The 26,941-nt window shown below is 48.2% G+C and overlaps 1 protein-coding gene across 2 annotated transcripts in view; it reads left to right on the top strand.

The window, feature by feature from the left end:
* Positions 1 to 26,941, top strand: part of LOC146829692 (serine protease 23-like) — a 1,412,546-nt gene that overhangs the window by 747,231 nt on the left and 638,374 nt on the right. The gene's annotated exons all lie outside the window — the stretch shown is intronic.

Genomic DNA, 26,941 nt, shown 5'->3' with positions numbered 1-26,941 from the left:
ATGTCAGGACTGGAGGCGAGGATTATTCTCTACTTTCTTTATTTTATTTTCCAGCAGTGTTCAACTAATTAAACAAACTGCATTTGGTTTCACTTTGAAAAAAGCATTATGTAGCTGAGCACACAAGGTGCTCCTTCTCTCAAACCTAAAGACCCAAGAGAAGGAAGGAACCAGCTGCGGACAACATTTGCACTAGTGGACTAAGAGGTAAGTGAGCAGTTAAGCCTCTGCACTAGTGGACTAATGGGTAAGTATGCAGTAAAGCTTCTGCATCCGGGTCATCGTTACCCTCCGCCTTCTCCCTGCTTTAGCAGCTACAGAGGGAGTAGGGTTCTTGATGGGCCTCTTCTGTTTGCAGCTTGGCAGACAAAGTCTCATAATAAACATGGAAGGGTGAGTGAGTGACAGGAATGATGGATGATGGATGGAATGAATGGTGGATGGATAGATGCATGAATGAATGAGTGAAAAGAACAGAGGGTGTATGAGTGAAAGGGAGGGTGGATTGATGGATGGGTGAAAGGGCGAATGGATGGAGGAGTGAAATGATGGATCGATGGATGATGAGAGAAAAGATGGATGGAAGAATTAGTGTAAGGATGGATGGATGAGTGGAAGTGTAAAAGGATGGATGAAGTGAAAATATGGATGGATGAGCAAAGGGTGTATGTAAAGATGGATGAGTGAAACAATGGATGGATGAGTGAAAGGCAGGGTAGATGCATGTCTGAATGATAGGAGTGAGTGAAAAGATGGATGGCTGAGTGAAAGGCTAAACGGAGGGATGTATGAAGGGATGGATGGAATAATAGTTCTCTTCCAGAGGATCCTTATCAATAGTCATAAGCACTGAATAGTCACACCCACATGTTGGGACCAAGGAGCACATATCATATACAATATATATGTATGTTTAAGCTTTAAAAAGTACAAAGTACCCTAAAACATACATATATATGTATAAACCCACATATTTATTAATAATAATACATACACATGCAGCCTAATAAATATAGGCTAAGCAATGCCCCAGTTGCATTGAATGTTTCATTTAAAATAACCATATGCTTTTAACATTTCTGGATCACAGAATATGAACTCATTCAATTGCCTAACATATCCTTTATTTGAAAGGAAAAAGTCAAGGAAAGAAAAAGGCATTGTTAGCCAATAGGCTGCATTGAAAACATAACAGATAAAACTGGCGCCATGCTTTTAAGACCTCCTCAATCTCATCATGCCCCTCAGGTGACAGTTTGGTCACTTCATTTTTCTGGCTCCTTCAGTGAGGATCCCGGGCTCTGAGCTCTTCAGTTTTTTTTCCTAAAGTTTTTATTGAGAGAGAAAAATATAATTCACAATACAGACAATACAATAATAAAAAAAATTGACATATCACAGATCAACATAATCAGCTGCTGATCCTGAAAAAGAAATCGATCAAATGTATATAACACCCAAATAATAAAAGACTTTAAAGGGGAAGAGGGGGTGGGTGAGTTCCTGAGTTTAGGTTTTGACATTCCTGTCTGACTTTTCTGTTTAGAAATAAAGTATTTCACCTTCCCACAACGGTTTTCAGTACCTACTGTACTTCTAACCATTGTTCTGACTGAAATTGTATTCTTGTCAGTCAAAAAATGCCATCTCTGTTTAACAAATGCCCTTCATGTGGCAAAAAGATGGCAAAATCGGACTCGTACTTGGTTTGTAGGCTGTGTTTGTCTTCACATCATAAGCCAGAGATGTGCTATCACTGCCAACAACTTTCCAGAAGAAAGTTGAAAGATTGAGAGAAGATTAGACTTTATAGCCTTCAAGAGAGAGGAAAGGTACAACCAGAGACATTGGAGATTCACAAGATACTTTCAAAGAGCCCTCCTCTGGGGAACGACGTGAACACAGCGAAAGGACGGAGAAGAGACACCAAAAGGACCGTTATGCGTCGCCTTCAGGATGTAGGGCAAAGATGTCTTGAGAAATACCTGTGTGCTCCCCTTTGGCATCACGATCGATGTCAGAACGACCTTCAAAGCATGCAACGACGTTGAGGCATAAGTTGGTGGAGAGATCGCTGTAGAGACTTTTATCTTCAGCCCTGTCGGCGCAGAGAACGTTGACGCCGAGACAGTATACATCTTCATCAAGGCCTGATTCAAAGCAGTCACTGTCACACCACTCAACGGCACACAAGAGATCAACGTCGGAGCAGCCATCTCAGTCGCAAGGCTCGACATTGAGGTCCTCGCCGTCGCAGCAGCGTTTGACGTAGGCACCGGCAAAGCAGACCTCGTGCCCACCGTCCAAGGACGTACGGCATTGGCTGACGTTGATGCACTCATTGACGCCGAGAACTGTGCATCCTGCTCCAGCTGACTTATAAAGGACTGGATCTACGTAGAGACCAAGAAAGTCGACGTTGAGAAGATCGTTGTCATCAGAGATCACAAAAGTCCAAATGTCTCCATTGGGATCTCCAGCCCTGGAACAGGAGTCTGCTGAGCCTATCAATCTTTCTCCACATTGGCTTCAGAGTGTGAAAGAATGGCGAGTGCCCCATCACAGTCCATGATCAAACTATTCCCAGACCTATTCTCCATCTAGGATCTCAGCAAATACTCCTCATCCCAAAAGCTACTCCTAGGCTACTCCTAGGTCTCCACAGAGATCTGTGTAGATAGAATGCCATCTACACAGAGATCCCGATCCAGAACACCTCTCAGGCCTACACCACCTAGATCTCACCAACCTCACTCATCAAGATCTTGCAGAGACAGACATAGGTCCCCCACGTGGTCCACTGCCACTTCTCGCTCTTCAGTGTGAGATTACTCTCCAATGCTGTCAGTTTGGTTTTGCTTTGTTCGCCCTAAGTTGGCAGGGTAAGCCCAGACGTGGGTCCCTTGCTCACTTTATCACTGGATTCAGGCTAGCCTACAGAAACCGGTCCCAGGATGCTTGTTTCCGGTCCAGGGAAGACATGGCTTGGCAGTTCGGGCTGAACTGTTCCCATGAGGCACAGGGTCAGACTGATATACAAATGGCCATGTCTGAACTGGGGTGGCGGAGTGATGGATTAAACCCAGATCAGTTGACTGGGGGTGAGTGCTTGCAATGTTCAACAGTCCGTCCATTATCCCCTTTGGTTCAGCATCATCTACAGCAAGGATCTCACCTGGGGTCGATCTCATCACCTTTAATGAAGCCCTATGTAGAGGGGCAGCCAAATTAAATATTGAAATACCTGCTCTGGTCACATTGGCTTCCGTGATATTTGAGACATTACATCACATAGCTTCATCTAGAACAATCCTACTGCTGGTCCTTTAGTCTTTTAGAGCCAGCTATGCAGATTTTTCTCTCACCGTCATCGGTAGGGTTGGCTCTTTCCCGCATCCTGAAGAAGTGCAAAGCACCTGACCAAGAGACCAAGACCCCCTCTTTCTCAGATCCGATTCACCACCTGATTCAATGATAATAGCTGCTGCCAGGAAGGTACATGCAGGAGCCTCCTCATCAACAGTGCTCCCTGATAAGGACTGTAAACAAATGGACTCACTGGGCAAAAAGATATGCAACACCTCCACATTTTTCCTGAAAGTTGCCAGTGCCTCTGCACTATTAGGGAGGTACGACAGAGGTCTGTGGGATTCTCTGTCTAGATTTACTGAAAAATTACCAAAGGAGGACAGACAGGATTTTCAAGAGATCCTGCAGGCGGGTGGTCTGGTGGCTAGCCACGTCATCAGTGCAGCTGGAGATGCTTCTGATCTGGCAGCCCACGCGCATTCCCAAGGCATCTGTGCACAAAGCTATTCCTGGCTTCAATTGACAGGTCTTAAATCTGACGCCCAGCACAGCATACTGAACGTGCCATTCAGCCGAAATTCATTGTTCGGTACTCATGCGGACGATGAAATGGCAAAAATGAAGTCCAAGCTAGATATCCTCAAAGCAGTAGGAATTGAGAAGTGCAACGACTTCCGCAGCAAGTTCCATCCCTACTATCGTTGCCCTTTCCAGCATAGAGTTCAAACCCCTCACTGGGCAACTCAACAGCAGCACCATTCTATTTTTTTAATAAATCTTTTTATTCAAGCATAAAGCATAAAACATACAAATCAGCACATTACTATAATCTCACAGTACAGAGTCTCAAGACACAGTGAATATAAACATTTAGGCTGTGGGAAACATTCCAAAAAGAGCATACTTTGACGTTTCACATTTTAGCACTTAAATGTCTTCATCGTCTACCACTAGGGAGGGAGGAAGGACAACAGGGGCACACAGCATACCCCTATGTTTGTTCCATGGATCCCATATTCTGGACCATTTTTGTGGGCAACCCCTACTTTCGTAAACCACCCTCTCAGCCTGCATGCACCAATCCATGTCTAACTCCCAATCTTTGTGACATAGCTGAACTTCACCACTCCATGTTCTTGCAATGTTACGCTTCGCCACCATAAACCCCAGCGTAACCTACAACTGCTCGGTCCGTGACAAATTCGTGGCATCCCATATATTAAGGAGACACATCCGGGGGAATCGTCTATTTTAGACTTACACACGCGGATCATACCACCAATTACTTTTTCCCAATACTTTCGTAAGACAGGGCAGTACCACCATTGATGCATATAGGTACCTTCTAAGCCACAACCACGCGGGCAAGCGCGGGATCCCAGCACCCCCATCTTGACCAGTACAGAGCTAGTGTAGTACGTCCGATGCAACAATTTGAGTTGTATGAGTCTGAATCGTGAACGGATCGCTACCTCGCGAGGAGATGCCAGCGCTTCCCTCCAGTCGTCATCATCCAGATCTCCGACATCGTCAGCCCACTTAGCCCGCAATTTATCCTGAGCATCTGGAGTATTATTGAGGATTTTCCGAGAAGTCAGTGAGATAGCCTTCTCCGGGAGATAGTCGTCCAACAACTTGTCCTCCAGAGGCGAGGAAACCGATACCTCCGAGGTCTTAGGAAAGGCTTTATGCAATGCATGTCTGACCTGCAGGTAACAGAAAGTTTCTCGATCGTGCAGTTGATAATCTCTCCGCAGATCGGTAAAGGGGATCACTTTATCACCCCCCCACAGGTCCCCGACCGTAGAAAGGCCTATCAAATCCCATTTATCGAATCCTGGCTGCTGGGAGAGTATACCCAAGCAGCCGGATTCCAGCAGGGTGGTAACTTGTGTTATTTTGTCTCTCCATCCCAACGCCCGTGTAGCTTTATGCCATATATCCACAGTAGAAGTGGAAGTAAACCTGGGTACATAACGAGTACCCTCATAAAGTGCTCTGAGATAGGAGCCAGGCAGCATATCATGTCGGTCCATTCTATAAGCGGGGTCAGAAACAGGTTGATGAACCCAGTGATTTAAAACAACTAATTGGGACGCCCAGTAGTAAGACCTGATATCAGGCAGGGCAATACCACCATCGTACCAGCTCTTTGTCAATTTGGTACGAGCGATACAGGGGGCCACCCCGATCCAGAGCAGGGCCCTAACTTTGGAGTCAATTAATTGGAAATACAGCGGAGGAACTGAGTATGGCGTGTTCTGCAAAGCATACAAAAACCGGGGAAGAGCCATCATCTTATACAGGGCCGCTTTACCAAGCAATGTAAGGGGCAATGTTTTCCAGTGACGGATATCATTTTTGAGACGAAGCAAGGGGGGCAGCAAGTTATGTTCGTAAAAGACAGAGGAGTCTGGCGTAACGTAGATTCCTAAATATTGAAAAATGTCCGTTACTATGCTGGCCTCACAACCCACTGGTAAAAGCGGAGGGACCCCACTCAACACATACACAAAGGACTTGTCCCCGTTGATTGTATACCCGGAATATTTTTGAAATAAAATGACTATATGGAGGACATGACGCAAGGAGAAAGAAGATCTGGCCGGATACAACAAAATGTCGTCGGCGTAAAGGGAAATCCTATCGGACCAATCAGGCGCCCAGTTCAGTCCCCTAATGAGCGGGTCTCCCCTTATCCAGATCGCCTGGGGCTCCAGGGCTAGGGCAAAAAGCAGGGGTGACAGTGGGCAACCCTGTCTCATACCCCTTCCCAGGACAAATGATACAGAGCGAGCACCATTAACTGAAATCCGTGCCAAGGGGTCTGTATAAAGGAGACACACCTAAGACCGGAATCAGCCCCTGAAGCCATTTGGCTCAAGTGCGGCGAAAAGAAACTCCCACTCTATCATATCAAAGGCCATTTTGGCATCAAGGGACATAATAGTGGTGTCTTCTTGGATAGTGGCGGCCCTGGCCAACACTCCATACAACCTTCGGAGATTCAATGGTGTATTTCTAGTGGGCATAAAGCCCGATTGGTCTGGGTGTATTAGTTTTAGAAGACATGGAGAGAGGCGTCGTGCCAAGAGCTTGGCGAGGATTTTGACTTCTGGGTCCAATAAAGAAATGGGGCGATAGGAGCTACATTTCTCCGGCGGTTTACCCTTTTTATAGATCACTACAATAGAGGCTAATCGTTGCGTAGCAGGCAAAACACCATGAGCTCGGCTCTCCTCATACATTTTGATTAAGGAGGGGACAATGATAGTAACATTGGATTTGTATAATTCTATTGGAAGACCACTCGGGCCCATAGCTTTACCCGACTGTAGAAAGCCAATGGCCTTTGTAACCTCTTCGACTGTAAAATCAACCTCTAGGTTCTCCTCCTCTTGAGCGTCCAGGGTAGGTAGCGGCAGGGTGGCAAGTAACTCTTCGGAATCAGCCTGGGTCGATGACTGCCTGGATGTGTAAACCTGCTCAAAGTATCTAGCAAAGGCCCTGGCTAGTTCGGTCCTGTCACTTATTACCTCTCCCTCCTGTCCCTCTATCTGGTCCACCCATCTATTTGCCAACTCCCTTTTATCCAACCATGCCAACAATGTACTGGCTTTATCCCCCACCTCATAAATACGATGCTGGGTCGCTCGATACTGAGTCTTAGCAGCCTCTGCAGCAACATCCCTGTATTCGTTTTGTTTAATGGATAATTTATGTGCCGTCTCTGGAGTATGGGAGGCCACCAATTCAGCTTCAAGCGCGGATACCCCTGCTTCTAATTCCTTCAACTGTTTGCGCCTCTCCTTCCTGTGACCAGCAACTGCCGCCACCCACTCCCCCTGGACAACTACTTTATAAGCCTCCCAGAGTGTGGCTTCAGACGCCACTGACCCATCATTTTCGGTAAAGTAATTCCGAGTAGTTTTAATCAGTCGTTCCCTAATGGTTGGTATCCTGAGGTACCATGGATTAAGTACCATTTCATGTTGTGTGTGGGGGGGGGCGCTGCTATAATATGTCACTATCGGGGAGTGATCAGAGATACCTCTAGGGAGGAAATTAATACCCCCAAACATAGGAATCTGGGGGGCTCCACAGAAGATGTAATCAATACAGTACAGGCTCCCATGTACCCCAGAGTGGAAGGTGTACTGCAAAGAGGTAGGTTACAGGTTCTCCATACATCTATGAGGCCCAATGCCTCCAGAAATTCACCCAATAACCTTCCTTCCGACTCTCCCACCCTGGGCGGCAGCCGATCCACATCCCCATTAAGTGCCGCATTACAATCGCCCCCCACCGAAACAGCACCGTCTGGCAAACCTAATAAATGTGGCCCAAGATCGGCCAGTGTAATGGAATGTAGCCGGGGCGGCACATAAAGAGAAGTTACGTTAAGCGGTCTTCCCTCCCACTGCCCAGAAACCGTCACAAATCTGCCCAATGAGTCACGGGAAACTGATTGTATTTGAAAGGGGAATTACTTTTGCATCAAGACACCTACTCCCCTGGACCCCTTAGTAAACCCGGCATGTGCAACCAATTTGTATCCCCATCTATTAAGGGCACAGTAGGAGGTACCCTGGATGTGTTTTTCCTGCAACAAAACCAGATCAGTTGTAACAGCACCATTCTAGATCGCACTACCAACTGCGCTGACCGGCTAGAAGAAGGAGAGCAGGTAACCTGGTTCCTGGGGCATCTTTGGGTGGGGTGGCTCTCCAACCTTCTGTCTTCCAAAGGATTTCTTCCGGGTCTCCGGGAGGGGTCCTTCTTCTCTAATACTTCAACCGCGACTTCACCATTGACTTCTGTTTGACATGCAGCTGTATTTTTGCTCTGCACACAGCCTCTGTGGGGGTTCCTGGGTACTTACCTTAGGTGGCTCCTTGTGTACCCGGCTCCTCTATATCTTCTGGTCCAAGTCCCATTCTCCTTCGCAGATCGCATTCCACTTTCTTAGTATATGGTTTGGTCTCCCCCTGGAGACCACTGTATTTTGTGCAACGTACATGATTGCTTTGAAGTATTCTTGTGTATTGTGTTGATATCTCTGGGTAGGAGATATACCAATGTGATAGTGTTATATGTTTAGGATTTGTATAGGTCATGGCTGCCCGAGGGCTTTCCCTCACTGATTAAGAGAACTGGACAGGTTAACTGTGCCAATATTAGGTTACTGGTGGAATAACTGTCTTGAATTTTTCCAGTCATTCCAGAGCTTTGGGATCAGGTATGCAAATGATCTGCCACCCCATCTTGCTCTTTTAATTCTAGAAGTTCTGAGGAGGCATTCTTGGGACGATCTTAAGCGTCTGGCAGGTACATAGGGTAGGACAAGCCTCTGTTTTTAGTAGGGCCTTTGTTCTTTATTGCCTTCAGTGCAATGCAAAGAGATTTGAATTTGATCCTTGCATCAAATGCCAATGGAGCAGTTTCAGAGACTCCCTCACCGATTTCTGATTTGGAATTTTGAGAAGAAGCCTAGCTGCCGCTTTTTGCACCACCCAGAGTTTTTTTTATAATATATTTAGGTGAACCCAAATAAAGAGAGTTGCCATAATCCAAGCAGGAGACTATCAAGGCTTGAATCACCGTTCTTCTTATGCTCCGGAATAAGCTCCAGAATCTTCCTGATCATTCTGAGCAGTCCGAAACAAGTACCAGCCAATTTTTGTGCTTGGTCGTCCATTGTTAGTGCTCTGTCTATCCACATTCCCAGAATATTAATGGGGAAATTGGGGACAAGAGGATTCCCCATGCTGCCCGGCAAGCTGGTCAGCGTTCTGGTAATTGATTTATTCCCTAGGATCATCAATTCTGTCTAATGGCCGTTTAATTTCAAACAGCAGTTAGTCATCCATTTAGCCACTTTTTCTAGGCAGGGTACTAATTGCTGGAGTTCAAGGTTCGGGCCGTTTGCAAAGGAAACGACCAACTGCGTGTCATCTGCATAAGAAACTGCCGACAGGCGGAACTCTTGAACAGTTTTTGCCAACTGCCTCATGTAAACATTAAACAGAGTGGGGCTGAATGATGAGCCTTGCGGCATCCCGCATATAGCTGGCATACTATAAGAGAAGCATGCAGTTTCCATGACCTGGTAGGATCTGTCTTTTAAGAAAGAGGTAAGCCAGTCCAAAGCTTTGTCCTTGATCCCCACGTTCTTAAGCCTATCTGTCAAGATAGCATGATCTACAGTGTTGAAAGCCGCACTCAGATCTAAAAGCAGAATTGCGGCAGAGCCCCCTCTTTGTCTAGTATGCCTTTAAGCTCCTCGGATGAAGAATACAGGCCCCAGCTAGGCCCGCAGAATACAAGGGTTCGCTCTCCTGTAACAAAAGTTAGAAGGAAGTTGGCACGGAAACTGCAAATACAAAGACAGAGTTTATTAACCCTTAAGGGTGGTCCTACAACCCATACAACACTCTTCAGTATTGCATAGAGTAGCACAAAGAACTTGCGTATGAGGTCCCCTTTTATACACAACAGAGGGGCTCATAAGTGGGTGGATACAACATGAGGCAAAGTTCTTTACCTTTTATGGACATTTTCGATACAGAATCAATATGTGGGCGGAGACGACAATGTCCTGAGCTCGCGAAAACATGGTCAAGCAAGGACTAACTGATAACAGATGTGGTCAAGTCTGGGCATGCGCCAGACAAACAAAGGAGCTATTTATAGACTGTTACTAGGCAGATCACGAGAGCAACTAACGAGAAGAAAGGACTCTTCTCGTGCAAAGCACGTGGAGGCATGACATTACAAGATGGAGTCCAGACATTAGTCAACATAAGACAAGAAACATGTTTTAACGAGAGAGAATTCATGTCTTTAGTGAATGCTTAATCATATCGCCGTTTTAGTTTTCAACAGACGACCCTTTCAGCATTTACTGAAGACATTCGGCTTATTGGGATAATCATCATAGATGTCAATTTTCATCATGTCTTCCACCTCTTTGGTTAAATATTTCTGGTGGGTGACATTGGCAATAGCTTTCTTATCAGGAATACAAAATGACACACATAAAGAACAGAGTAAAGGACCACATTGGACACAGATGCAACAGGAAAACAGAACTGCTACAATAATGCAGAGACCAGTTAAAACCTTCCATCCCCATGTAGTGATCAATGTCCAGAACCATCCAGAAAAGGTCCAAGTACCATTTTCTGTATGAATCTCAGCTGCGATTTTATGCAGTTTATTGATAGCGTTGTAAACTGATGGCGTATGATCAGGAATGAACACACAGCAACTACTTCCGATAATTTTACATGCTCCACCTCTATCAGCTAACATAACATCTAACACCATACGATTCTGCAATGCAACAATTCTAGTAATTTGTAGTTCTTCCGTAAGATTCCCAAGAGCAGCAGCGGTTTGATTCGTCACAGCCTCTACAACTCTTGTTAATCTACGAACCTTTCTACTATTTAGGGCAGCTCCAACAAAGAAAAACAATCCTAAATTAAAATCGATATACTGCTGTAAGCTAGTATCAGTTTGATCAACATCATCAATAGATAGAGTACGTTTATACCTATTTACAGTTACATTGTTCAGCAACTTCAAATCTTTATGATAGGATGCAGGTGCTAAGAATACAGGGGGTAATAAAAACGCTACATAACATACTCCGGACCAGCCGGCTGGTAAGCGATAATAACCCTTATTCCCACATACAAAGTACGTATTATGGGAGGCTAAGAAAGTACTATTATTTAACCCATCTATATTCAGTACAATAATGCAATCACTAACACCAACAGGAATATAACCCACACTCTGGACACACAGGTCCGCTTGAGCTTGTGCCACTTGAATCACAAAGCGCTCTTTCCCTGCAGTGTCTCTGGTGCTCGTGAAAATGTAGGGGATCGATTCATTGTCTGGTCGATATTCTTCCCACTCCCATATTGTCCCATTCGCTTGTGAATAGCCATTTTTATCTTGATGACATTCCCTATTAAGTCTGAAAAGTAATCGTCCCACTGTAGGTTTCCGTGTGGCAAAAAGCAAAGTATACCATGCTCTACAAGAGCCATTATGAGAGAAAGGAAGAGGTATGAATGGCGTTCCTCCTTTCTTCTGATGAGCTGGCATCATACCACATATCCAACAGTTCGTAGCATTCGTAGCAACATGGGTATGATGCAACATCTGGATAAAAGTGTTATTCAAATAAGACTGACGATGCTTCAATTCTTGATACGGAAGGGTATAGAAGTAGTGCTCCTCAGGCACTGGAGTGGTCAAAACAAGCAACTCACGGGCAGGAGTCACATCCTCAACAAACCATGTGGTTATACCAACAATAGCTACAATGATAATAAAGCTTGTCGCACAAAGAATCTTCTTCTTTTCCATCTTGCAGTAAAAAGTCAGTATCTTCCTGAAACTAAAAGGTTGTCAGAAATCTTCCCCGTAGGCAGCCGTTGATTTCTTCACCAGCGGGCCAAGACGGGTGTCACTACTCTAATGCAGGGCTGATCCCCCCCCCTTGCCTCATTGGCTCTCCGTTTCACTAACCTAAGGGCCGTTCTGACCACGTATCTGGGTACAGAAAAAGAAAAATCACTTCCTTGGTCGAAGATGATATCTCCCTCCTCCAGGGATCGCTTGGTCCGGGAAGAGCTCCTCAGTGTCGTTCGGTTCCACAGCACGGCCTTCCCCCGCAGTCAGGATTTCTCGATGGTCGGTCAGCACAGCAGGGTCCACCAATCCAGGCGGCACTTTACGACAGTGCAAGGAGTGGATCCAGTTCTTCCGATTGGAAACTCGCACAGCTGTCCTCGTTGCGAGCAAGACTTGCTCAGGACCAACCCATCTCGGTTCCAGGCTGTTCGTCCTTTCGAATACCTTTACCATAACCTGATCGCCAGGTCGGAGGTTATGACCTTCACCTGTGGACCGATCAGGGAGCGCTTCTCGAACCTGTTGATGAATAGAAACCAAATTATCCGTTAACTGTGCCAGATAATCAGTCATCATTACACAAGGTACATCATACACTAACTGCGGTTTTGGTGGACCCCAAATATTCATTGGGCGTCCAAACACGATCTCGTAGGGTGTGAGACCGGTCCGAGAATGCGGTATCGATCTAATTGACAATAATGCCAGCGGTAAAGCATCTGGCCAAGTCAAAGAAGTTGAAGCTTGGATCTTAGCGATCTTAAGCTTCAGAGTACCGTTATATTTCTCAACCAATCCCGCAGACTGAGGGTGAAACACTGCATGGAACTTCTGTGTAATGCCTAGGCCTTTCAGGACATACTTGATAACATCTGCTATAAAATGAGGTCCGTTATCACTCCACAGCAATCTGCAAACACCATATCGATGGAAAAACTCCTTCAATAGCATCTTCGCTGTAGTCATTGCAGTATTGTCTTTCGTAGGGTACGCCTCAACCCATTTACTGAAGGCACAAACCACTACTAGAACATACTTCAGATTGTTACAGCGCTCAAGCTGAATGTAATCCATCTGCAAAACCTCAAAGGGTGCAGTAGGTGTTGCAAATCCTCCTGCTGGAGTTCGTGTACCCTTTCCTGGGTTGTACCTTAGGCAAATCATGCAGGTCTGCACTACCCTCTTTGCCGTACTAGCGATCTCCGGATGCTCCCAAACTCGTGTGAGTAATTTGACAATTGCGGAAGCTCCGACATGCGCTAGTCCATGTGCCATCTGAACCATAGGTTGTACGAAGGCTGTGGGTAACTTCCATTTATCCATCTGCTTACTTCTCCAACACCCTTCATCATCTAATTCTCCTCTGTATCTCCAACACTTCTCTCCTGGCATCGTGCCATCTTTCTGTCTGCGATTTCACAACATACATTGCAGTAGCACCAGGCTGCATTGCAGTCTCTCGCGCCACCCGGTCTGCTAAAGCATTCCCTTCTCCAACTTTATCAACCACCTTCTTATGGGCACTACATTTAACTATAGCAATCTTCTTTGGATATGTTAGTGCAGTCAAAAGGTTGTGAACTAACTCCCCATACATTATCTGGGTTCCATGTGACGTTAGAAACCCTCTCTCCTTCCAGAGTAGGCCGAAGTCGTGCGCTACTCCGAAGGCATAGCGGCTATCTGTATAAACATTCACACACAATCCTGTACTGAGCTCACATGCTCGTGTTAATGCTATCAGTTCCGCTGCCTGAGCTGATTTCTGCGGTATGCGTGCAGTCTCCACTATTGTTTGTAATGTGGTAATTGCATACGCTGCTGAAGTCGTACCATCTGGTAGCTTCAGGCATGATCCGTCCACCCACAGTTCTCCATCTACATCTGTAAAGGGCGTATCCTGTAGATCAATACGACCCTTTGTCTATTCCTCAGTCACAAGAATACAGTCATGTGTTTTTCGTGCTTCAGACTGAGTTTCCGGAAACGGCAGCAATGTGGCTGGATTTAGCGTTGCGCACCTCTTTAACGTAATATGAGTAGCCAAAAGCGTCAACTCATATCCCGTTAAACGAGCACTGGTCAAATGCTGCGTCTTTGTCTGATTAAGCAGGGCATCCACAGCATGGGGAACTAATACCAACAATTTGTGAGATAACACAATTCCCTCGCTTTGGCGTATTGACACAGCTGTCGCCGCAACCGAGCGAAAACACCCTGGTAATGCTCGGGCAACAGGATCAAGTACAGCCGAAAAATATGCACAAGGGCGCTGCTTGTCGCCGTGCATCTGCACTAAAACTGATAATGCACATCCATCTCTCTCATGCACATACAGTCAAAAGGGCTTCGTATAATCAGGGGTACCTAACACTGGTGCTGAACAAAGGGCTTGTCGTAATTGCTGAATAGCAATTTCACACTCATTTGACCAGGGAAGAGGAATCGGAGTGTCTTTTGTCAAAAGTGCTAACAAAGGCTTAGCTATGTGTGAAAACCCCAATATCCATTGCCTACAGAAAGAGGCTAAACCCAAGAATGCACGCACATCCTTCTGTGTGGAAGGTACTGGCGTGTCCAAAATTGCTTGAATACGATCTGGTGTGAGTGCACGCCCCTCCTTAGACAAAAGGTGACCCAAATAAGTCACCTTTGGTCTACAGAATTGCAATTTCTTCCTCGACACTTTGTGATTGTGAGATGCCAAAAAGGAAAGCAAAGATAACGTAGTCTTCTCACCCAACTCAGGAGTGTCAGCCGCCAACAAGATGTCATCGACATATTGTATAAGGGCGACACCATCAGGCAGAACAAAGGAATCCAATTGCCTTTTCAATGCTTGACTATAAATACTAGGGCTTTCTGTATAACCCTGAGGGACTCTACAAAATCTGTAAGACCTATTATTCAAAGTAAAACCGAAGAGGTATCGGCTATCAGGATGAATAGGAATCGAAAAGAAAGCATTTTTTAAATCAATAACTGAAAACGTGGTCGCCGTTGGCGGAACCAAAGTGAGTAACGTCGTGATATCAGAAACCACTGGGTACTGAGGTATCACTATCTTATTCACTTCTCTTAAGTCAATGATAAAACGATAAACCCTAGTATCGGTATCTTTCTTCAAAATGGGTAAAATAGGACTGTTGCAGACATTGTAGGGAACTTCCTCCACCACTCCCACCTTAATCAAATCCTGCACAATCTGTATGAGTGCCTCCTCCCCCTCCTGAGAAATACGATACTGAGGGAGGCGAGGTAACACCGCACCCTCCTGGACACTAATGTGGACAGGCGGAATCACCATCTGTCCCACATCAGTATCCGAAGTGGCCCACAAAAAATGAGGGAGGGAAGCCAATGCAGCATCCTCCGCAACCACACACATCCGGTCTGTCAGTGGGTGATTATCGTTTAATATCACACGTACTCCAGTAGGGGAACAGCGGATCGTAGCTCTGAAGTGCTTAAGCATATCAAGACCCATAATGTTGTCGGGCGTGTTCGGAGCGAGCAAAAACGGACAGGGTGCAGAAAAGTGGTCAACATGGAAGGCAAGGGGTCGGGAAAGAGGGCTTCGAGAGAGTGTACCATCAAACCCTACCGATGTAACCATTAAGCCAGATGGGGGAGCCCTCGGAACCAAATGTTTAGACAGTGCACTACGAGTAGCTCCGGTATCAACTAGGAACCGATCAGTAGAACCCAAAACACTTGCTGAAACATAAGGACCCTTCTGATCAACCGGTACTTCAACTGATTCCAACCCCCATCCAACGCAATCCTATGCATGCTGCGAATCATGGTACCCAGCGTGATCATTCCCAGACATTTGATACTGATTTTGCCGATCAAATACGTTAGGTCTATCTCGCTGCTGTACGTTAGAGTCAAATCGAGCACGATCATTGGAATTCCCTCTGAAATTCGAAAAGCCCCCTCTACCTCTCGGTGGTCCCTGACCACGTCCCTGACGAGATGCATATAATACCGGACAATCTCTAGCCCAATGACCCGACTGTTTACAATACACACATTGATTTCTATTAACATCTGACCGAACGGAAGGGGGACCATAGGATCCTCCTCTACCTCTGTCGACGCCCCGGCGAGGCGGACCATACACTTGTGCTAACATCACCTTAGTTTTCAAATCTTTCGATTTCTTCTCCTCATGCCCCTTCGCTTCTTGTTCCTGACGCTCATAATACTGAGCCATAGTCAGGAGGGATGCCGGAGACGAGGTGGACCAGGAACTTTCACTCGCTTTTAAATGAGCTGCTATTCCTGGCAATAAATTCGCCACGTATTTATCAACAAAAAGATGTCGACCCGTGTCATCCGTAAGGGACTGACCACTGAAATCATGAAATGTCTCCTCGAAGCGCGTAAAGAAGTCTGAAACCGATTCATCAACCTTCTGTTTACACGATGCTAACATGTTCCAATCAATCTTTTTAGGGGGGATAATTGTTTTCAATTTAGTCAAAATAGCAGTGGGAAGATCTAAAATAAGCTGGGGTGGTTGTTGCGCGGGTTTTCTCCCCCTATCCACATCCTCAATCTCAGACCATTTCGCCTTAAAAGCGGCTTGATCATCCACCTTCCGCACAGATCGCCACATATCCGGTGGTAAAATAAGCCCAAAGAACAAATCTATATCTGCTAAGGTCATAGTACAAGAATTCTAGGCCCCTTCAACCTCTTCGTAAAAGGCCGCTGGATTCTTGCGGGGGTCAGGCAATGCATTCTTTAATGCCATAACATCAGCCCTATGCCAGGGAGTATAAACCCAATTATACACAAAATATCCCCTAGCATCGGGGGAAGATATATCTGAACTATTTCCTGCTCCTTTAGGAGGAACATACAAAGGTGCCGCCTCTCGCATCGGTTTAGCATGCACTAGTTCACTCTTATCTGATTGGGAGGTAGATGACTGGTCGCCGACGGTACGCGAATCCGATTGCTCCTTCTCCCCTGCCTTTAGGCGCGCTCTCTCTTGAAGTTCAAACGCCGCGTCCCGCAATGCAAACAGCCGTCGGACCGCATCGGGTACCTTAGAGGGAGAAAAAACACAGTTACGTAATGCTTTAGCATCTGAAACTACAGCATCAGGCTCGAAAACATCAGAATATTTCCGAAAGGCATTAATCACTTCATCAGAAAAGGTTGCCGCAAAATACAGCTTCTCTTTATCCCGCCAACTTTCCAAAGAGTCCAACAATTCAGCAAGGGGTAGCTTGCCTTTAAGCGCACGCAAAGAAATTTTCCGAAGCTCACCCATACGATCAACTGGTAACATGGACCGCGTGTCTACCTTATCCGAAACCGATCTAGAATCCTGTGATCTCGGGGCGGACGCGCCAACATAAGGAGGCGGAGAGCGATCTAATAAATAAAAATCATCTTCAAGATTAGTAAGGACAGGATAAAGTGGCTGGCGGACAGCATATTGACACGAGACTTGCAACCTACGCTCTTTCTCTTGTCTCTCCGCCAGTTCTCTTTCTTCCCGACGCTTCGCTTCCTGCGCTCTCACATGATCATTTTTCCGTTGCTCTTTATCAAACAGCGCTTTCTCACGTTTCTCTCGCTCACGCACTTCCTTTACCCATAACCGTACACATTCAAACATGTCTTGCCGAGCACGCCATTTACACATACACTGTTCCACATACTCAATCTTATGCATATCAAACGAACCATACAAAGGCCATCGCAACTCAGGATCCTTTTTGGTGTATTTCCTCCACACTGTGCTGTACATTATAGAGGAAAGACCATGCTTCACATACATATCCCTATTAGGAGTCCCCTCTGGGGGGGCTGGAGCAGATTCCTCGAGTTTTAACCGGTTTCCAAAACAGCAGCACCACTTACGGAGTGCGCTAAAAGCAGGCATGCTCAAAAATAGTGCAAAATATGCAGTATTATCAAAAATGGCACTTAAACTTTGTGCCGTTCAAATTTACACAACTCCGGAGAAATATCTCCACATTACCTGCCTATATGTGTTGCAACGCATATATTCTCACAGTAGTCAATACAAAATATGACAGGTCATCACAAATCAAACTCAAATAGCCAACCCAGGCTTCAAAACTCGGAGCAAGTACCGTACAACGGTTCTTACCAATCAAGAGTGTCCAGATCCCAACTGCCAAGTTCCAAAATTCGCCCAAACGGCTGTCGCGCCAAAACCGACAGAAGAGGTCTCAGTCGAGGACCGGCGCCACCCAGAAGGTCAGTTCGGAAGGGAAGGAAGAAACCTCGGGATGCCAGGACTAAAAACGCCGCTGGCAGTGATCACATCCCCGGCCAAATTCCTCACCTTCATCACGACCAGTCCTTCGAGCATCCGAGTCACCGATGAGCCCCACGTGACGGGCGCCAATTGAAGAATACAGGCCCCAGCTAGGCCCGCAGAATACAAGGGTTCGCTCTCCTGTAACAAAAGTTAGAAGGAAGTTGGCACGGAAACTGCAAATACAAAGACAGAGTTTATTAACCCTTAAAGGTGGTCCTACAACCCATACAACACTCTTCAGTATTGCATAGAGTAGCACAAAGAACTTGCGTATGAGGTCCCCTTTTATACACAACAGAGGGGCTGATAAGTGGGTGGATACAACATGAGGCAAAGTTCTTTACCTTTTATGGACATTTTCGATACAGAATCAATATGTGGGCGGAGACGACAATGTCCTGAGCCCGCGAAAACATGGTCAAGCAAGGACTAACTGATAACAGATGTGGTCAAGTCTGGGCATGCGCCAGACAAACAAAGGAGCTATTTATAGACTGTTACTAGGCAGATCACGAGAGCAACTAACGAGAAGAAAGGTCTCTTCTCGTGCAAAGCATGTGGAGGCATGGTGGAGTCCAGACATTAGTCAACATAAGACAAGAAACATGTTTTAACGAGAGAGAATTCATGTCTTTAGTGAATGCTTAATCATATCGCCGTTTTAGTTTTCAACACGGTGACCACCAGAAGGGCAGATTCCGTGCTATGCTGTGCACGAAAGCCCATCTGTGTGGGATGGAGATAATGATTATCTTCCAGAAAACTGGACAACATGCGGTTGACATGTTTCTCCAATAGTTTTCCTACAGAAGGTAACAGTGAAATAACCGATAGTTACCAGGCCTGGTTGGGTCTAAATGGGGTTTCTTAAGTAGAGACTTGATAATTGCATGTTTTCATTTTTTGGGACGGTTCCTGAGTCTAATTAGCGCTTGAGTAGCTCAACTATTGATGGAACAATATAGTGTTGTAATAAATAGACTTATTTTTGCTAAATACTGTGTGGTTTCTTTTAATCTAACTTACACTACAGATTGAACTGCTAAAACAAGCTGCTTAACACTCCTTCAAGATAAGCCTGAAGGCTGCTCTCCACAGCTATCACTTTGAGAGCTTTCTATGGTTATCAAAGACCTCTAAAATTACCATAGGGTTGCCTGGATTAGTCCAAGATATATCACTTGAATAAGTGTGCGCCATATACTAAGCCAGTCTCCTTCACAATTTCTTTAGTTCAAGACCTACAAGCCATGGTGCAGGACTATTGGAGAAGATTTCCGGAACGCCCATAGGAGCAGCCACTCGCACCTCCACAGTCTGCTTCTCCTGCCTCGCCAAGCGCCAAGGTTGACACATGCTTTGCATATCGCAGCACCGCCAAGGGAGGACCACTACTCCTCAAGGGAGGAAGGCGAGATCCCTGACCCCCCAACATCCACGGGACGAATGAGATGACTACTTTGTCACTACTCCGTCTCCTCCACCACCTCATCTGTCAGACTCTCCACCAGAGGACCTCAGGGGGTTTTATAATCTGATATCCGGAATTGCAGCACAATTCCATATTCTAACTTCTTTTAAGCAGTCCAACTGCTTACTTTATGATTTTTAAAGAGCAAGCCAGAAAGTCTGTCAGAGCTATCCCCATTATAGACTTGGTCTGGGTGAGGTGATAAAGATCATTAAAAATCCGGCTACTGTACCGCCAGTAGTACCTTGTCTGGACAAAAAATGCAAAGCGACAGATGATTCCCTCACTCCCCACCAGTCATCCCAAGCCGGACTCTGTCATCTCACAAGCAGAGCAAAGGCGCTCAAAAAACCCTTCAGCGCCATCTGACAAGGAAGGCAGGTGCTTGGACAACATAGGGACGAGTTTCTCCCTCATGTCTGCTACCACCGTTCAAGCAGCCAACTCACTAGTGATCTTGGGGCACTATGACTGGCAGATGTCAGTAGTCTGCTAGATTTCATCCTTGAAGACAGGAAGGCGGAGGCAAAGAATATCTTACAGGAAGGAGAATGTACTTCCTCAGAAATGATAGACTGTGCTCTCAACATCGCCTCCACAGGTTTCCGCCAGTTGGCCAGAGCAGCCGTCTTGAGGTACTAAGGATGGCTCAAGGCGACCTCTTTTAGACCGGAGGTCCAAACGAAGATCCTAGACATGGCCTATAATAGCGAAATACTGTTTGGAAAATATATAGATGACGCCTGGCAACAGAGCTCCACTTTTTTCTGAGTTTGTCAGAAAATATTGTCTGTTTTTCAACTGTTTTTTCCCTTACTTCGACGTTTTACATCTAAGGAAGTAAGAGGCTGTCTTTTTTAGGCAGTTTTGGGCATTTTTTCCAACTTAAAATGCCATCCCTTTTCGATCCTTGCCCTGCTTGTGGCAAGAAGAAGGCCAGGACTGACTCTCATAGGGTCTGTATCCTGTGTCTACCGGAGGATCATGATTCCAAGACATGTCCTCACTGCCAGAGCCTGTCCAAGAGAACTTTGAAGGACAGAGAGCGAATTCGCATTTATGGCCTGGCACAACCATCCAGAGGGCGATCTCCGGTGAGGAAGGGCTCCAAGAGGCCTAGAGATACATCTAGAAGCAAGTCCTCTCGTCCTTCCGCCTCAGCGTCGGGATCGGCGCTGAGGAAAGATGTTCCGGTAGGTCGCGTTTCCAAGAAGAGACTTTCGACAGCGGGCTCGCCGTCGAGAGCAGGTACGTCGTCGACGTCGAAGTCCAGACCGCCATCGTCTCGGCGACGATCGGCGTCAAGATCTAGAGCCTCTCCGCCGTCGTCAACCCGGCGACGATCGGCGTCGAGAGACACCACCCCTCCGCCGTCGTCAACCCGGCGACGATCGGCGTCGAGGAGCATGGAACCTCCGCCGGCGTCAATCAGGCGACGATCGGCGTCGAGGAGCAGAGAACCTCCGCCGTCGCCAACCCAGCAGCGATCGGCGTCGAGGAGCAGGGAACCTCCGCCGTCGTCATCTCGACGACGATCGGCGTCGAGGAGCATGGACCCTCCGCCGGCGTCAACCAGGCGACGATCGGCGTCGAGGAGTGTCACCCCTCCGTCGTCGAGGGCACGATCCCCTCCGTCGTCGCGACTCCATCAGCGTTCGACGTCGAGGCGGCATTCTTCGCCCACTGAACATGGCCGCCGGTCCGCATCGAGGCGTCGTTCGATGTCGAGAGGAGAGTCCCGGCGAGAAAGAAGGCGACGCCACGGATCGACGTCAAGACCACGCTCGACGTCGAGACAGGCCTCGGACAGGTCGGTGGTCCTGGTGACAGAGTCGGCTTCGCGCCATTCCTCCTCTCACTCAGGGGCATCTCCACGACCGGCAATTCCACGAGAGCCTGCCAGCCAACCCCATAGGTCTCCCCCTCAGACTCAAGGGACCATTTCTCTGTCGCCCAGATGGCTTCTGCCAGCACATCATTGGCAGGACTCAGGGGCTACAAGGAGACTGCGGGAATATGTCAGTCAAGTGCATGACTCTCCACTGCAGCGGCTGGTGGAGGCTGTGGACAGAGCTAGTCCTCCCAGACCAGCACGTGAGAAGTCGCCTGACAGCCGACGACGCAGATCGCGTTCCCCCAGGCGGGAGAGGCGTTCAGCCAGATCACGGGCTCGTGATCATCGCCGGGAGCGGAGGTCACCATCTTCGTCCTCTTCCTCGTCCACCAGGTCCTCCATAAGGGACTATTCGCCCACGCTATCGGGCAGCCCAGTGTCCAGGGTCTCGCCCATAGACGACATCAACACCTACCAGGAGGTGCTGCAGAGGGGGGCGCAGATGTTGGGGATTGAGATGTCAGTCCCCCAAGTCACCACGTCGGTGATTTTTGAAACACTTCACCAGAAGTCTGCCTCTCGTCCACTGCTGCCTTTGGTCCCAGGGATCATGGAACCCGTCATGGACACCTTCCTCACCCCGGTGACCGTCAAAGCGGTTCCGGCTCGTATCCTCAAAAAATATAAGCCGGCTACCTCTGATCCTGTCTTTGTGAAGATGGACCCGCCTGCGGACTCAGTAATAGTGGCGGCTGCAAGGAAGGGTCAGACGGCATCGGCCTCCTCTTCCGTTCCTCCGGACAAGGAGAGCAGAACCCAGGACTCCTGGGGGCGCAGGGCCTGCTCGTCCGCGGCGGCTTCCCTAAAAATCTCCAGCGCGGCGGCGCTGTTGGGCAGATACGATAGGGCTCTCTGGGACTCGATTGAGCGGTTCAAGTCCAAGCTCCCCGAGGAGGACCAAAAGGACTTCGAAGAAATAGTCACTAAAGGGGCTCTGGTGGCTAATCAGTCGATTAGCACGGCGGCGGATGGTGCGCTGCTCTCAGCCCATTCTTACACACACGGCGTGTGCGCCAGGAGGTCGTCCTGCTTGCGGCTGACAGGGCTCAAGCCGGATGCGCAACAACGGTTTTTAAACCTCCCGTTCTCTGGCACCTCCCTCTTCGGCACTCACACGGATGAGGAGATGGGGCGCATGAAAACTGAACTGGACACCCTCAAAGCTGTGGGGTTGGAGAAGAAAAAGGAATTTCGACCCACCCAACGCAAGGGGCCTCAACAGAGGGTTCAAACCCCTCAGTGGTCTCAGAGTAAACCCCAAGGAAAATCGCAGTTTCGAGGCGGAAAATCCGGCAGGGGCAGAGGTGGACACCAGCAGCAGTCCTCCACTACCACAAGAGGAGGAAAGTCATGAGCTGTGGCTTCCTCTACGACCGTTGCCCACTCCAGTGGGGGGAAGTGCGTCCCAACATCTAGCAGAGTGGGACAGCATCACAAAAGATCGCTGGGTGCTGAATATACTGCGAAATGGATATGCGCTACGTTTTCGAGCGCATCCAAAAGACATCCCGCCAAAAAGGTCCCGTCCTCACCACTTAAAGCTGCCCCAACAGGAGGTGAGGGCCCTTCTGCAAAAACAGGCCATAGAAAAAGTTCCTCCTTCGCAGGTCGGAAAAGGAGTGTACTCCCGGTACTTCCTTGTGCCCAATAAAGATCAAGAGCACAAGTTTCGGCCGATTCTGGACCTTCGTCTCCTAAACAAAGTCATCGTCAAGGAGAAGTTCCGTATGTTGGCGCTTCATCAAATATGTCCACATCTACAAGTAGGGGATTGGATGTGTTCGGTGGACCTCCAAGATGCGTACTTCTACATTTCAATTGCGAAACATCACCGCAGGTACCTGCGGTTTGTGGTCGGAAGCAAGCATTATCAGTACAAAGTCCTTCCATTAGGGCTCAAGTCGGCGCCGCGAGTCTTCACCAAATGTATGGCAGTGGTGGCGGCCTGCCTACACAAGCAGGGTCTATTCGTCTACCCTTACTTAGACGACTGGTTGCTGAAGGCTCCATCCCAGCAGCAGGTGAAGAAAGACTTCCAGACCTGTCTGAGACATTTGCACGCTCTCGGCCTTCACGACAACATGGCAAAGTCCGTGCAGCAGCCCACTCAGTCCATCCACTACCATGGCTCCGTTCTGGACACAAGCGTGGGAAAAGCGTATCCTTCGGGGGAGAGACTCTTCAATGAAGCGGAAATGCAGGCTTATGCAGCAGATGCAGAGGCCGTCAGCCCGGCAGGTAGCATCTCTGCTGGGATCCATGGCGTCCTGCATTTTTCTCATTCCCAACGCCAGACTGCGAATGAGACCTTTGCAGCAAGCTCTAGAGGACCAATGGGATCAGTCCACAGGCCGTTGGGGAGATCAAATCTCTCTCTCCCAGGTGGCAAAATCTTCCCTTGCATGGTGGACTCGTCAGGACAATCTGATGGTGGGAGTCCCGTTTCACCAGCCACTTCCGGTGCAATCGGTGGTGACAGATGCGTCGCTGCAAGGTTGGGGGGCCCACATGGGGTGCCTCCAAATACAGGGTCGGTGGTCTACAAAAGAGCAGGGCTACCACATAAATATGCTAGAGCTTCGGGCAGTCCACCTTGCTCTAAAGGCGTTCCTCCCAGCAATCAAGGCCGATTCAGTCCTGGTGCAGACCGACAACACCACAACCATGTTTTACCTGAACAAACAGGGCGGGACTCGGTCACGCCCCCTCTCCCTGGAGGCACAGGCGATCTGGCACTGGCTGCTCGCCCGGAACCTCTCGGTAGTGGCAGTGCACCTTCCGGGGGAGTTGAATATCAAGGCAGACGCACTCAGCAGGCACTTCGAAGATCAGCCAGACTGGGTGCTACACGACGAAGTGGTGGCAGACCTGTTCCATTGTTGGGGTCGTCCAGAAATCGATCTGTTTGCAGACGACGAAAATTCAAAATGCCACGCCTTCGCGTCCAGATTCCACCGTCCAGGGACCAGGGGGAATGCTCTTTTGATGGACTGGTCAGGGACATTTGCCTACGCCTTTCCGCCCCTGCCTCTGATTCCGAAGGTGGTATCCAAGCTGCTCAGATCCGACATGAAGATGATCCTCTTAGCTCCGGACTGGCCACGCCAGTGGTGGTACCCGGACCTTCTCCATCTCTCAGTGCGGCCTCACAGGCGACTGCCTTGCAGGCCGGACCTGCTGTCCAAGATGGGCGGGAGGATTCTGCATCCCAACCTTCCCTCACTGAACTTAACAGCATGGCTCCTGAGGTCCTGAAATACGGACATTTAGGTCTTCTGCCTGACTGCATGCATATTCTGAAAGAAGCGAAGCGACCCTCCACGAGAGCTTCTTATGCGTTTAAGTGGAAGAGGTTCTTCATTTGGTGTAGGGTGAATCACCTTGATCCTACAAAGGGGCAGGAGGATGTCATCCTCCCTTACCTTCTGCACTTAGCGAGATCAGGCTTGAAGTATGCATCCATCAGGGTCCATTTGTCTGCCATTACAGCGTACAGGAGGTCTCCCAATCAACCTTCCTTTTTCCAGATGCAGGTGGTCAAGGACTTCTTACAGGGGTTGAAGAAAGTTTACCCCCCTGTTCGAAACCCTTCTCCGTGGGAGTTGAACTTAGTGTTGTCCAAATTGATGGGCCCACCTTTTGAGCCGATCCACAGAGCTTCCTTACAGCATCTGTCTTGGAAGGCCGCTTTTCTGGTAGCCATTACATCGGCACGCAGAGTAAGCGAAATTCAGGCGCTATGTACTAAAGAGCCGTACACAGTTTTTCACCAGCACAAAGTGGTCTTAAGGGCACATCCATCTTTTCTCCCTAAGGTTGTGTCTGATTTTCATATTAATCAGTCCATTTCTCTTCCATCCTTCTTCCCGAATCCAGCGACCCCGGCTGAGCGGTCGCTCCACTCCTTAGACCTCAAGAGGGTACTTAAATTCTACCTGGAAAGTACCAAAGTCATTAGGAAGACGGTGTGAGAAGTTGGCCTGATATGTAGTGCTCACTATTCTAGTGATCACTGTGTATCATTCCAAACGACCCTTATTGATGATTGGTTGTAAGTCAACCTTTTAGACCAGCTATCCTAGTAGCGTGGATACGAGCAGTCTTAGGCTAAACTCTAGAGGGCGTGTTAAGCCAGCTGTTTACCATCACATATACCCCTTGAACACCAAGCGAAAGGACACCACACAAGTTGTTATGAAAATAAAGGATATTTATTTATAACAAGACTACCCTGGCTCTTTATGAGTCAGGGAGCTAAGCACAATACAAAACTCTTAGGAAAATACTTCTGGTTGCACAATTTACACAAATGCCCGAGGGCACGAAACCATTACACTGCAAGTGGAAGGGGAGAGGTTAGAAAGTCTAAAGTTACCGATTCCGGAGTGATCCGATCAGTGGGACTTAAACGAAAAAGGAACTGGACACTTGTAAAGCGAACCTGCGAGGGAGCACCGAAATGCTCGTGTTACCTAGCCCAGAGGCTGCGGCTGTAGAAGGTTCGGCAAGATGTCGGAAGTCCTCGTTGTAGTCTCAGGAGCCTGAAAGAAGAGTTGCTGGCAGGCGACCAGTGTCGATATTCAGCGAGATCCAAGCCTGGATCGGTGATAAAGAAAACCTGAAAGCAGAGGGGACTCAGTTCTCAACCGCTAGCCAGCGATCGTGTGGGTACCAGGAGGGTACCGGTTGAAGTCACCTCGACTAGGTGAGTGGATGACGTCGGACTCGGCTGTTCCTCGGACCAGGAGGCGCGGTGGCGACCAGGATGGAGGGCGAGCTGTCCCACGAAGGTGTCTGCTGTCGATGATGCTGGGCCCAGGAATGGGGCAGCGGTTCTTGGCAGGGGCAAGCCCACGTGGTGGAGTCAAGATGGCGTCTGGAGTGGACTAGGAGAGTCCGTGGTACTCCTCTGTTGGAGGGGAGCAAGAGCCAGTCTGGAGCAACCAGACTAGTGATGAACAATCGTGGTGCGTCGTGAAGAGGGCCACAAGCCGGTCAGCCAGTGGTCGAACAACGCGGTGAACAGCAAGGAGCGGAAGGACCCCCACACAGATCTCGGGGATGCTGGGGAGGCAGACTTCGATGCTGGAGCTGCTCAGGGTTAGGGCTTCTCAAACCCTAGGTGCACTCACTCGAGGGTCCCTCGGTGGGCGTGCTAGATAAGCGTCGTGCAGGTTCTGAAGATGGCCGGTCCCGCAGGTCTCGTCACACCTACGACTCTCAGCTGGGCTGATGAGGCAGGTAAAAGGTCAGAGATGGCAGGGACTCGGGTCTCGTCGAGCTGGGCAGTCTTGATCCGTAGGAGAGACTTACAGCAACCGCAAGCGCTTAGGTGGTGCCTGCTGGTGCAGGGTGGCTACTCCTTAGCCACAAGGGAGAGTCTTCAGAAATAGTCAAGAGTTCCTTTCGTGGAAAGTGGTTCGTGTTTCGGAGTTATCCGATTATCTGATTATCCGATTTGGGAAGGGGACTCGCTCCTACCTTTATTCTAAGAAAAGGGGCTGGCCCGTGACTAGGTTCTACC

The sequence above is a fragment of the Triturus cristatus genome, chromosome 5_2 (assembly GCF_964204655.1).
Source record: "Triturus cristatus chromosome 5_2, aTriCri1.1, whole genome shotgun sequence".
Classification (NCBI taxonomy): domain Eukaryota; kingdom Metazoa; phylum Chordata; class Amphibia; order Caudata; family Salamandridae; genus Triturus; species Triturus cristatus.
This window is presented reverse-complemented; position numbering and strand designations above follow the sequence as displayed.